The sequence below is a fragment of the Stegodyphus dumicola genome, chromosome X1 (genome assembly GCF_044657685.1).
Source record: "Stegodyphus dumicola isolate Sdum_Otavi_A_Nest chromosome X1, ASM4465768v1".
In the NCBI taxonomy this organism is placed as follows: Eukaryota; Metazoa; Arthropoda; class Arachnida; order Araneae; family Eresidae; genus Stegodyphus; species Stegodyphus dumicola.
In genome coordinates, this window is record NC_140780.1 from 105,590,157 (window position 1) to 105,604,811 (window position 14,655).

At 33.6% G+C, this 14,655-nt stretch overlaps 1 long non-coding RNA gene across 1 annotated transcript in view; it reads right to left on the minus strand.

The window, feature by feature from the left end:
- Positions 1 to 12,817, minus strand: part of LOC146993233 (uncharacterized) — a 28,721-nt gene extending 15,904 nt beyond the window's left edge. Inside the window, exon 1 of the long non-coding RNA XR_015038498.1 lies at positions 12,351 to 12,817. This is a non-coding gene — a long non-coding RNA (uncharacterized LOC146993233). The remainder of the gene's footprint in view (positions 1 to 12,350) is intronic.
- Positions 12,818 to 14,655: the final 1,838 nt, after the last annotated feature.

Consider the following 14,655-nt stretch of genomic DNA (forward strand, 5'->3'; position numbering starts at 1 on the left):
ATCCAAAAAATCCTGCGACCTTACGCAAAGAAACCTGCGCCCTGGAATAGGGTCTGCACTGGATGGTGCACCCTACAACAGATGAGCAGGTGGATGTTCACCAGGTTAGCTTGGGGGTAACCAGAAGAACCAACCACAGTACAGACGTGTGACAAAATTCATAGCGTGCGCCAGCTAAATCATTTCACTAGCTCTTACGCCGCATTTGTAGTTTAAAAAAAAATGCCACTAAACAGTATTATGACCAAAAGGCTGCCTTCAATGAATTAATTTGCATTGCAATCTAATTACAAACTAGTTCCCCCCCCCTGCTCACATTAAAACTGTTTTTTTCACCCACTTTATTTTACAGTTAGTATTAGAAAATTAGAAATTAGAAAGACAATATATGTTCCTTTATTTTATTTTTTCTTTCTATGAAAATTATTTCTTTAAAGAAAAGAAATAAAATTTATTCGTTTATTACAGTTTGACCGATTGCTGCTGCATTCAGCTACACATGCATCAAACTATTTTATTTTAAATAATTTATCCTATAATTAACACAATAGAAAATAATTTTTCAATATAAAATATATAACCAAAAATATAATCATCTAAATTGTATGTGTGATTAATTCATATTGCAATTTTTGTCATACATATATTAGTAATACTTTTTTAATATTACTTTACTGTTATTTTAATTTCTTATATATAAATAAGAACTGCTTTTTTAAATATTCTTCCTTCTCAAAAGATTTTATTCTGTGAAAGTAATTAAAAGATAGTAATATTATTTTCTCAATGGAAGTACTGAAGTAAAAATAATTAATGTAGGCCTCCTGCAGCTGAAGAAGTTCCTCGACAAACCATCGTTGACACATTAAATAGAAAACTGTAATAATAATCATTATCTCTTTTGCAATATAAAAATGAGAACACTGCTATAAACAGTTAATTCTGATTTTTTTTTTTTTTTTTTTTTTTTTTTTTTAAGTTTGCAAAAGAAACACTCTTTTTTTAATACTAATAGATTGCAAAATTTCTTTTTCATGAGTAAACCCTCAGTCTTATAGCATTGTTACTTTATAACATAATACAATAATAATGCAGTATCATTCTGCTAATAAACCCACCAGTGGCCGAGCAGTAAAGTCGCTGAATGCTGGTAGTTCAGTCCGAGGCTCGAATCTCGCGAACAGGCTGTCTGCATGGGCACTTCCATGGCTTTCCCCATGTGTAATGTGTATACAATCCAGTTTATCTTTAGAGCATATCTTTAGAATTTCTGATACACAGTCTCGTGCACTGGAGATAATGAAAGTGTTTTTCCCTCTCTCTCTCCCGTACATTGTTTTCATTGCTTGCTTTGAAATCATTGATTAATCAAAAAGTCATAAATGTTTTACAAAATATAAAATAAAACAAATTCTCAGTTTCAAATTTGGTCTTCCAGATGCGTATATTCGGGTGGAGGGTTACGCTATTCAAAATTTGATGGCTCTAGGTACCGTTGTTTAATCACAATGCGAGAAACATACAGAATATGCAGATTCTTCATTATTTAATTTCTTTAAATATAATACAGGGCGATAATATTTGGTGGCAACAATTTGAAAAGTGAAACGCCACAAAATGCCAAACCAAAATTAATAGCCGTTCTGGGCTAAGGCCCTTTGGATAAAAATAATTTATAAAAGTATCACACTAGTAGTGGTAATAGTAGTAGTATTACTTCTGCTAAAGAATATTAGTATTTCTTCTTTTCATTTTTATTTCACAGTAGTGGGAATTTCGCATAATAATGAAGAACATTCCTTATTGTGTTCACAATATTTTTCGTAAGGTATTCCACTGTTTTATGTTAAAATAAACTTAATTCTTTCTGTGCGTAAATTGAGTAGACTCTTCTCAGATGTTTATTTTATTATTAACTGAAGAAGGATTATGTGCTAGATAAATATTTATTATCTTCTACATTTTAAAACTATATAATTACAATATATATATAATTTCAGAAAAAGTATAAATAACCTTTCTTTCAGTAGAAAAACGTTCTTGGTTTCTGAATGTGGCTCCAAATACTCTGTCAGTTCATCACAAATTAAAGAAACTATAAATTTTGGCAGTCTAAAATATGCTGTGAAAACATCTGGAAGAGCAAAAGTATCATCATGTTTTCTATAAATTTTCCGCTGACCTACGACCGTGTTCTTCACTTAAATACGAAAAAATTAGTGGTGAAAACACATACAGATTTTCATGTATGTGTTTTCTCGCGTTTTTCACAACTTCCATACTCGCAGAATATGGGATGTTGGGCAGACCTGTTTTTCACTAGCTGCGACATCTTTCTGTCCACAAACTGTAGCCGATTCTCAGAGCGTATAATAGCATGACCTTCGAGAAGGCCGCAATAATAGGCGTCCTGGGCCAAAGGCCTTACCCCTTGTAGAACAGTTTACCTTTCCTAATTATTCAGAGTCGTAGCTAGGGTTTTCAGCGCCTAGGGACAACTAAAAATTTCGCGCCCCCTATTGCTTGTCAAGAATGGAAAACATTTAATTCTAAAATGTCGTAACATCAGTTTGGAGCGCCTTGGATTCTGCGCTAGGGGACAGATGCCCCCTCTAGCTACGCCCCTGTAATTATTACAAGAGAGAACTAAAAAGAGATTGTAGCTGACTGAATTTATAGAGATGTAAGAATAATTAGATAACTGAACATGTTATACTGTTATCACATATGATATTTGTTGCCGGAACAAAACATTTGAAGGAACAGTTCTGAGAATCGCTTTTCCGCGAAATGGGGTTACCATCTTCACTTGGTAAACAGGCTAAAAGCCAAACAAGAATCAGTTATCACTCAGATTGGCGAAAGTGATGTTTGCTTCTTTGTGTTGTTTTCTATCGCTCACACTCTTTTCGTTTTAAACTTTATTGTTAGTTATGGAAGATAATAGAAAGGTGATTGCTATCAAGTTAATCACTTTGGTCTCCACTCTAAGACTAGTTTAAAACGTGTGCTGGATAAGTCTGTTTATCGGACATTACTTATGTGTATTTTTTGATGTCTGCATTCCAATGAAAATTTGATGGCTCATTGGAAAATTTGTGACCTGGGGAAAGCATTTTCTTGACTAACTTTATGGCTCATAATTACTGTTCTGTCCATAAGTATAAACAAACAAACAGGAAAAAAGAAAAAACAAGACCTTCTATGACAAAAATCTCTATGGCTGATATTTACATCCTCACAGCCAGGAGATACTATTCAGCAAAATGAAGATTAAATAAAGCATATGAATACATGAGCAATCAAACATGTGCGAGTTGTTTATTGCCCCATAGAACACTCGGTAATACACCTAAAACACATTAATTATACCAACTCTAGAAATAAGGAGATGCACATCAAGAGTTTGTTTTATGTGATTACAGCAAAGCCTCAAGGGATATATCTACCTAACAGGAGGGATCCCTTTATAGAAGATTTTTTAAATCTGGCTCATATATCAGTTACAAACAGGGAAAACCAAGAAAACGCTCATGTAGCCATTCCGTTCGCGGTATTCTAATCTCGGACAGAACTACCAGTGTTCAACGATGCTTCGGCCACTAGTAGGCCTGTGCACATAATTGGAAAGTACAATTCAGTATGTAAACACACATGAAGGGGATAATCATTTGTGCACTGTTTTAAGTAATCAAATGTTATAAATGCATAGCTGTTACATTTCTTATTATTTATTAGTCATGTTTATATTACATAGATTATACACATGATATATTTATGAATTAACCCAAAAGCAAAATGTGTACACTCGTTAGTACTCAAATGCTCATCAATTATTTTTCAACTGATTATTATATATCCATAATAATTTGCAAACAACTGATGACTATAATTGCTGCCAATTACATGATCATTATATGAATTAGAAGTAACTAATGTAATGAATAATATTTATATTAATGAATGTATGTACAAATCTTTTTCATCATGCATAATAATAAATCCATAAATTTCCAATGTTTCAATATGTAGCATTTAGAATAAAAGTATAGTTTCTAATGTATTTATAATTCAAAAGTATTTCATTAATAACAAAAATAATAGACAAATTTAATGAGTATTCTCATTATTACATAAACTATGCTTTTCTTTTTTTATGCATGTTTTATGCTGTTTAAAATGTGTCACTGATTATGCAGTTTCAAAGATAAGTAATTAGGAGAAAAACCGCACATATACAAACGGATTTTAAAAAATTATTCAACTTAAATTTAAGAAATAAAATTCTATTACATAACAGTGTTAACAGGCACGAAATACGACAAATTTGGCGACGAACAATTTGTAAACAAATCCGAACTGCAAGAACGTCGTAAAATACTGTCAACTCTGAAATTTCCATGATTATATATTTAATGAATATATAAACATTTTTAAAATGACTCAGGCAGTTATATTACAACAAAACAGCAATAATTAAATCGCCCTCTATATCCACCGTCCATGACTTCACAGTAAAAAAAACGATTTTTGCGGTTTTGCAGCTGAGGATGGTGGTTCGGTAAAACCATCGAAACTAATCCTGTGAAAATTTTGTAAATATAACGCTGATTTTTGTTGTTTGACTTCTGAATTAGTACCATAGAGGATATAAAACAAATGTCTAGACGTCGAGGAAGGGAAGTAACAATGCTTCCACTTTTTCTTATTACCTTCCCCAAAAACGATGCATTTTAAAAAAATCTATCACGAAAAATACTTATGCGATCTCACAATAAAAGTAGTCGAGTACAAAGGAAGACAAGGCCCGATACAATGTTATCGGTGCCAAGGTTTTAATCACACTCAGGCAGGGTGTAACTATGAACCCAAATGCGTTAGATGCGGGCAAAAGCATACTATAAAAGAATGCCCAGACAAAAATAATAAAGATAAACCATTATGTTGCACAAACTGCGGCCAAAACCATACTTCGAGTTATAAGGGATGTGAAAAATACCCTAAACCAAATATGGATAAAACAAAAACATTTTCCAACAGAATCATTGAGGGAAAATCAAAAGGGAAAAGCGCTTTATACCGATACTATCAACGAGGCGAAAAAGGTTTTCTCAGTTCTGGCTGAGCTTGTTACAGCCATCAAAAGTGCTGGATTTCTCCAGCTTACACAACAGGCCAAGGACCTCAATAAAAACAATCAGGAAATTCCCACAATAAACACTGATAATGGGTCCAAGAACAATTAACAGGGCACCAATACAGATCACGACTTGGAACGCACGCGGAATGCATAACAAAATTCAGGAATTTCAAAATTTCCTACTTATTTACGATATAGATATTGTCTTAATTACTGAAACGTTTGTGAGCACTTGTTTAAATATCAATATCGCAAACTATAAATGTTATCGCTGCGACAGGTTGAGTCACAGAGGTGGGGGGTCGCCATTTATGTGAAAAGCTCCTTGCAATCGTGTTTAATCAAAGAAGACCGCTGTAATGGACACGAGTCCATCACTGTCTCTGTTCGGCTACCGCTTTACGGTATTGTGTATTTCGTCGCTCTGTACAACCCACCCACTAACAAGTTGGACGAAAATGTACTTAATGATTTACTCCCTAAAAATAAGCTCATAATCATAGCCGGCGATCTTAACGCCAAGAATACAGAATGGGGATGTAGAAAGACAAACCGGCAACGGAGAAATACTTCTGGATTATATAAATAACAACCCTATATATTTTTATGTCCCAAATGAATATACATACTTCCCAGCTAACCCCAGGTATGGGGACATACTTGATATCTTTCTCACCACAACTTCCATACCAATGTATCTTGAAATTAAAGTCGAGTTGGCATCCGATCACGTGCCAGTCATCGCCACCCTAGGCACTAATAAATGTAGAGACGAAATATAGAAAATGCACAAACTGGAATGTTTTTAGTGACGTCATCCTTCAACACCCTCCTGACTTTAAAAGTTTAAAGACCACGTACGATATCGATTATGCAATCGGAAATCTTACAAATAGCATACTCAATGCTTTTAACGCAGCAACAAAGAAAATTCCCTGGGATCATAATGCTGACAGATTGCCTCTGCGCATTAGGAACAAAATAAAAGAAAGAAATAAACTTCGTAAGAGACACAGTATTTCATGGGACCCTAATATTAAACGCAGCATGAACAAGCTGAGCAAAGAGATTAAAAGTGAAGTAAGTACTTATAGAACAGAAAAATGGAATGAAAAAATTACTGGCTTTAACGAACCCAATAACTCATTCTGGACATTTGCTAAAAAATCTTAAACGCAAGCATACGTGCAATAAACCTCTCTACGATAACAGTATTATCGCGTTAACAAATAAGGACAAAGCAGAGATCATGGCTTCGCACCTAGATAAACAGTTCATGCCCAATTTAGATCCGTGTGATCTTATGTTCTCTTATGACACCAGATATTTCATTAAAGATTGGGTTAATGGCTCAGGGGCAAAAAATAAGACTGATTATGCGACTCCCAAAGAGGTGATTGAGATCATACGCAAGTTAAAAAATAGAAAAGCTCCAGTCTTCGACGAAATAAACAACGTTACAATCAAAAATCTACCTCTCCAAATTATCACAAAATTTACCAGCATACTCAACGCATGCATGGAGAACAATTATTTTCCTAATAAGTGGAAGACTGCCAAAGTGATTCTTCTCCCCAAACCAGGAAAGGATATTACCTGGCCGGACGGGTTCAGACCCATTAGCCTTCTCCCAGGATTTGGAAAAATCTTTGAACGCATCATACTTAAGAGAATGGAACCATAGCTTAGCAAGATCCCTCCCGAGCAATTCGGGTTCAGGAAAAAACTTAGTACGACAAAACAACTGGTTAGACTTACCGAATTCGTCGGAGGAGCACTCCACAACAATCAGAGCGTGGCCTTACTCATGCTGGTCGTGGCGAAAGCTTTCGACTGCGTCTGGCATGAGGGGCTCATTTGTAAACTCATCTCCTTAGACTTCAATCGTGACTTAATCTTGCTCATTTACTCCTTTATAAAAATAGAAATTTTTATGTAAGCATTGGTGCTGACAAGTCTGACTACAAAAGATTAAATGCTGGAGTTGCACAAGGTTCGATTTTGGGACCCATTTTATATATATTTTACACAGCTGACTTCCCTAGAATTTGTACAGATGTTATCTCCTTTTTAGGCTGCTACGCCGACGATACGGTGCTTGCGAACAAATCTATGAATGTAGATAATGCTATCAGAAACCTGCAAAGTGCCATACCCGCAATTGAAGAGTGGTGCAAAAAGTGGCGCATCGCTATAAACGCGAAAAAGTCCCAGCTGATTATTATTCGTAAAAAGATCTTAAAAACTCCCATCAACAGCAAGCTTAAAATCTTCGACGTAGAAGGCCCAATTGTCAAGAAAGCTACCTATTTTGATATTGTTCTAAATAGCACTTTTATATGGAACGACCATGTTTTAAAGGTCCGCAGTAAAGCGCATGCTGTTATCAACAGTTTATCGCCGTTAATAGGCAAAAATTCAAAGTTGGATCTTCTTCGCAAAAGACACCTGTATACGGCAATTATACGCCCTATTATGTCATACGTGTTCCCTGCGTGGGCAGCCGTCACGGATAATGATATCAAAAAATTACAAATACTGCAAAACAAGATCACACGGATCTAAATTGGGCGTATCATCACTAACGCCCATCACTATGTTTCGAATTACGCTCCATCGAGACTTCAAGATTGATACTATAGATAAATTTCTACATAAGATGAATTCAAACTTCTTCAACAAGGCTCTCACCTGCGATCATCTGCAGCACTTTAAAGTCTTCGATTATATCCCACTTAGAGAAGATTACAAACTCAGACCTTACGCAGCCCACCTCACCCTTGACTCAAATTTTCGGACATAATTTGCAGCATTTTCTGTTTCCTGTACATAGTGTATATAATTTTATTTTGTATTTCCCACTATTATATATTTTGTTGCCTATTATTTTATGTATCTGTATTTTCATATGTACCTATCAGATAATGAATAAAATTACTTTATCATATTATTTCGCAAGTTTTTAACCACGAACAACACTCATCAGATTTCCACCTAAGTTGAGCCTCTCCTGTTTTCAGCGCTCGTCATTGCTTTTTCTCCATCCTGTGACGCCGGTCACCCCCTCTTAACATCTCCATACTCCTGCAACCCGTCCGGACATTTCCACGTTCTGCGCCCATGTTGGCACATTTGTCGAGAGCCGGCGACGTCGCGTAATTAACAGCGACATTTCGCCATAAAAGATATTGATTGGTTGATTGAAGAGAGAACTTTCACGTGACCTCTCACCTCGCAGCACTTAACTGACGCTCCTTTTGGACGATTATCCTATTTATGTGTTTTGGCGAAATGCCAACAGAGGCTTCGCAATAGACGGTCGAACAGTGCTTAAAGCTATATACATAATTTGGTGGCATTCTGTAGCTGTCATTTTGCAACAAAACTGGAAGCAAATGATAGTTCTAATCTGGTAGCGTGGTAGTTCCGTTTCAGAGCCCTTGTTTTTAATGATAACGATATTTTTTTACGAATTTTACAATACAGTATTCTAAAGCAAGTCTTTTTCTTTCAAATGCCAAAAACCGTTTGACAAACTATGATTAAACTGCCCAACGAGAACTGTTTGCGCAGACGATATATGCGGTGGTTGGAAACATTAGGTAAAACCCGATATTTATGAAAAAAATGTACTCCTGAAATAAAAGTTATGAAATGAATACTAAAAATGATTAAAACAGTATAATTTTATGCACATTCAGAAAACAAAAATGACCAAAGTGTTCCCTCAGATTTTGCGATGTATGTTTATAATTTCTCGTATATTCTCTAATTCTGTAATTTTGCTAATTTTTTTCAGATTATAAGGAAAATTTTACAGTTTTTATCATAGCAATTTCTCCTATTGCTATATTTAAAATGCATTTCATTTCCTCTAATAAAATGAAATCTATATTCTTTTTGTGGTTTATTTCTTAATGTCCAATTAAAATTTATTTATTTTATACATACTACTTAGAAACATGTATTGAACCAGAATAAATTGAAAATATTGATTCACTAGCAAAATATGGTCAAATATGTCAGTAAACACTAATTTTTTTTAAAAAATACACACGCTATTGAAGAAAAAATGATGTAACTTAAATTCTATGGGATTACTTTTTTAACTGCTAGTCTACATTATGCATAATAATGCATAAAACGTGTGTGCAAAATTTCAAGTGATTCTATAATGAACATTTAGAGTTATCATGGTTGTAGTGAACAGAAATCATGAAAAAAATAACTAATCAAAAATCACGTTTAAAGTTTTCAGATTGTTTCATGACATTATATACACAAATATTCACTAAAAATGCTCCTGCATTATATGTGACAAAGTGAGAGTATAACATTTAAAAGAATAGAAACCTCAATGTTATGATTGCCTTTTAATTTATCAAAATCACTTTTTTCATTTGCAATAAATGTTCGAGATAATTTCATAGACAGATGTTTCAGTTTCGTTGTATTACCAGCATCAGCAGTTACATATTTAGTGTATTAGTCGCTGTAAAAGTTTCGCTTTTTTGAATGACTACGTATAAGTTTTGGCATTCTCGAACTTTCGATTATTAAACAGAATAAAAAAAAGTGCAGAAAAATGAATCTTTAGCTGATAATTAGTGCAGGAAATTTGTACACAAAGCCGAAATACCGAAATCTCAATGTAAACAAAACAATAAGTTTGAAATGTTGTTGCCACACGTAAAAAAGAAAATACATAATGAAAATACTTTGCCAGATTCTCCGAACATATCAAAAGGCTTAAAATTATTTAATTTATATATAACACAGAAAAAAGTGGAAGTTGCACCTTTAATTTGTCCTTTAAACTTTAACTTCCGGTGTGGCAGACAGTTACTTTCGGTCTGTTGTATCTCAGAAAAACGGGTATATCTCCACTTCTAATCAACATATCAAGAAGAGAAAAGCTGTTTTCGATAGCTAAGAATATGGCCTTAAAAAATATTAAATTTTAAAAGAATGAGTTTTTCAGTCGAAATCGGCCTTTTGAACGAGGTGGGTTACCTTAAATAAACATACGTTCCATCGATTTAAATATTATGTAGATGCTTTATAACATATTCTTACCACTAAAGAAAGCATGATACGGGCTGTCAGGTAGAAATTTTAAAAAAATGACTGACAAAATAGGTAAAGGATATAAATCGAAGAATTTATATAAACAAATTGTTACATTATTAAATAAATTATGTCAAAATGGTGTTATATCCAATGAGGAAACGAAACACTATTAGGATCAGTTTTTATCCTTAATAAATGAGTAATTGTATGAAAAAGAAAGTTTTTTGTGATGGACATATTTATAAATTAAAATCTGTTGATAATAAAAAAGAGGAAGTAACGTTACAGATTGATAAATCTAAAGCACAAAGTTATGATTTAAATTTAACAAAAAGAAAATAAATAAATAATGATAAAAGAAATACAATAAGTGAAACTCAGATAGCTAAATCGAATATCGAATAGAAACAAGTTGGTGCGTTCTTTAAACATATTTTAATTCAAATTAAGCCAGAAATTCTTTATCAACTTATGATAATTTTAAAACCAAAACTGCTTCAAATACTGCAAACATTAATAAATTGGACATCGGATCCGGAACACCTTCATACTCAAATATTAAAAAAACCCTACTTGAAAGAAAATAAGGATTTTCAAAACTTTAGGTAATTTCAAGAGAAAACAACCAGAAGCATATGAACGTTTCCTACCTAAAGCTTCAGGAAGAGGTCAGCTTCAGCTTTTTTTCACTTAAAAAATGTGGAAAATTGTATATCAGCCATGAGAATTTCAGAACAGATGATTGAAGAAGTATGAAAAAAAGGTTTAATGGCGTTTTTATGTCATATAAATTGCTTAAAAGGATTAAACAAAATTTAAAATGGAATTATTAATTCAGATGTATCTAAAGGTCCTGGAACTCATTCAGTTTGTTACTACATATAACGATCAATTTGATCCTTTTTGTGAATATAAATTAGGTAAAATGAAACTCAAATTAAACTTTATTCCTGATAATCTTTGGAAATTTCGTAACTTATATAATAAAAAGATTGATGTTGTATATAATGATGCTTTTTTACAATATCCTGCTTCTGTAAAATGTGTTTTTTATTGTATGAAATGTATTTCTGAAAGAAATAAAGGTAATTCATCAAAGAAAGTATTTAAATCTTTTACACAATTTTCTAGCAAACATAGCTAAAATTTAGTTATGAGGCTTTAATAAATTAATACAAATTTTTTCAAAGATGTTGAATATCCACGGGCGGCTAAAACCCGCCGGGAACTGAAGAAATTCAACCAATCAGAACAAGCCATCACCGAAGACTGTTTTGGTTACCAATTTTTTTATGCCAACAATTAAAGGGTTTGTTTTTGATTCATTTTCCGCTCATATGCCTCTTTTTGTATCTGGATGATATTATCTTTTTTGTTTAGATTTGTACTAGTTTTCTAACTTTTGTTTTTATAAAAGGCAATAGAGTGAATAGGAAAAATTCGGAGGTTTCTCATGTGGCATGAGTAATAAAATTTTGAGTCGCCCCCAAAAAAGTGTACTAGTCAATCAACTGTGCCTTTTTTACGGTGTTGTATTTCAAAAACCAAAAATTATTTGCTGTATAAAACATTCCGCTAGCACTGAAAATTACAGAGAGCGTTTATTTTCTCATCACCAAGTAACAAATGCACATGAAAAAGGTTTTCTGAAATTTCCCTGTGCCGAAAATATGTTGCTTATGCTTTTTTCTTTTTTTTTTTTTTTTTTTTTTTTTTTTTTCTAATATAAGGTACCCAAATTTAGCCTACAAAGCCACAAGCTTCAAAATTCAGATGCGTATTTTTTTAAAGTTCTTAAATACTAACAAATTATAATTCGAAATACTGTGAAGTTCCTAAATACTAACAGATTTATAATTTGATCTTTTAAATTTTTCTAAAATGTATTAAGTAAACTGATAGTAAAAATCGTATTTGAAAAGGTTAATACAGTACAAAGTCCAAAATTCGGACTCGTCGGGATTTTGGCGATTCCCGATTTGGGATTTTTCTCGACATTAATCATCAGTTTAAGTCTAGTAAGATGGCATGTATAAATTATAAAATTAACAATATGAAATAGCGATTTATAAAAAAGTGGAGTATTTATGATCTAAAGGGTATCAAAATTTACAAAAAAACTTAACACTTATTTGTTTACCTTATTAAACATTTCTTTCAATATAAGTTGTTTACGTTGCTTCGTTTTTTGTGCTAATACTTTCTCTTTAATTCTGTAGACAGACATAATCCCTTTGTCGTGAACATTGTGAGTTTAAGAGAAAATAATGAGCGGTTTGTTAAAATTTAGATCAGATGAAAGATCTTTTAATATATAGCATTTTAATACTATTTAGCACAGTGTAATAGGTTCATTTTACAATACGCAACATCCACAAAAATGATCGTTACAACGCAGTTCGATCATTCATCTTTTCTAAACAACAATCTCTCTCGTTGCCATTCCGTAACAGAGAAACTTACCTCTCATGGAGTTCGATAGTGGCGCGACATTCTCCGCACCTTGAGTTTGGGGATAAAAACTCAAAACAGTAATATAATGATAATACATACATACAATTTTGAGATAACAATAACGTACATAATAATAATAGAAATATTTCAAAATATTAGAATGCAAATTGAAATCAATATTTTAGAGTTCAAACACAGAAAGTTCAAAATTTTGTTTAGAAGTTCATAAATCCAGTCTTTTAACTGGTTTTATTTTTCGTCCTGAGCGAGACACGCGAATAGTTTCATTAGAGTCAGTATTAAGCTCAGGTTTTTCAGCTATCACTTCCGGAACCTTCTGAGGTTCCGATACGACTTGCTCGTAATTTGTGGTCAATTCCAAAGGGTACAGTCGTTGGATTGGTCTTAATATGTTTCCCTTTTCAGTTTCGCAGTTTCACAAGTCTGATGATTCCATCTTTTCCTGGAAAGAGTTCCAGTACTCTCCCTAGCAGCCAATGGAGCCTTTTTTTATCATCTGTACCAATTAACACTATGTCACCTACATTTATTTTATCTTCTCTTTTGTTAACTGAAGAACGAAGGAAACCCAGATACTTCCTTTTAAACCTTCGTTTTAGATTTTCACGAACCTTTTGAATATGTCTCCATCTCAAAACAATATTAGTCTTTTCAATTTGATCCAAATCAGGAACATCATTTAATGGAATGTCCTGAAGAAACATTGAGGGGGTCAAGGTCTTCAGATCTTGTTCCTCGGATATGTAAGTTAACGGTCTGCTGTTCATGATAGATTCGCATTCACAGACGAGAGTCTGCAATTCCTCGTAAGACAAACAGAAGCGTCCAAGATTTTTTCTCAAAAGATCTTTCAAAATCCCAATCAAGCGTTCCCAGAAGCCTCCCCACCATGGAGAGGAGGGTGGGTTAAGCTTCCAACGAATTTCGTTGACTCTAAATTCACTTTCAATTGTAGTCCAATCTAAATGTTTCAGAGCATTATTTAGTCCTGTAAAATTAGTACCATTGTCTGAATACATCACAGAAATTCGTCCTCTTCTGGCTATAAACCTACGCATAGCTTGGATGAAGTCATTGGTACTCAGTGAAGGTATTAGCTCAAAATGGACAGCTCTAAATACGGCGCAAGTAAAAAGTACTATCCACACCTTTTGTTTAGATTCAGTCAACAGAGGTCCAGCTATATCTACACCTGATACTTGAAAAACTGTTGGTACTTCTGTTCGGTCTTTTGGAAGAGGCAGAAAAGGTACCTCAAGATGTTTTACCTTTTGCCTTTTACATGTTAAGCATTCTTTGATAACACTCCGGACAGTTCTTTTCCCTTTCACTATCCAAAATCTTTCCCGTAAAATAGTCAGTAGAGTTAATGTACCAGCATGCTTGTTAGCAATATGTTCTTGGGCTATAAATCTTCTCACTGCCAGGTGTTTCGATGGTAGAATTATTGGAGAAATAAAATCTTTCGATTCTTCCTCATTTATCAATCTGGACTTCAATCGTAAAATTCCTTCTTCATCTTCAAATATTAGAAGACCTTTCAAATTTTTTCGTGTTTCTTCATTAGAGTAACATTCCTTTTGTATTACACGGAAAATAGTCCTTTGTGCATTTAACAATTCTTCATTTTGAAGTTCCTTACATTTTCTTAAGTCCTTGGCCTTTGGTTGAAAACGCAGTATCCAAGCCATAACCCTAATCATCTTTGAAAATCTAGAGAATCTTCTGGCTAACTGTACGGAATTGACTCTAGCTCTGTGTTACTAGCAGAGATGACTGACTTTCGTTTCTCTATTTCTACTTCTTTTTCGTTAATATTTACAGCTGACTTTGGCCACTGCTCCTTCGGATTCTTCAACCAGGCTGGCCCTTGCCACCACTTGCGTTTCTGAAGTTGCCTAGGTCCACAACCTCTTGACAAAATGTCTGCTGGATTCTGGTCAGTTGAAATATGGAACCAATCTTCCGAA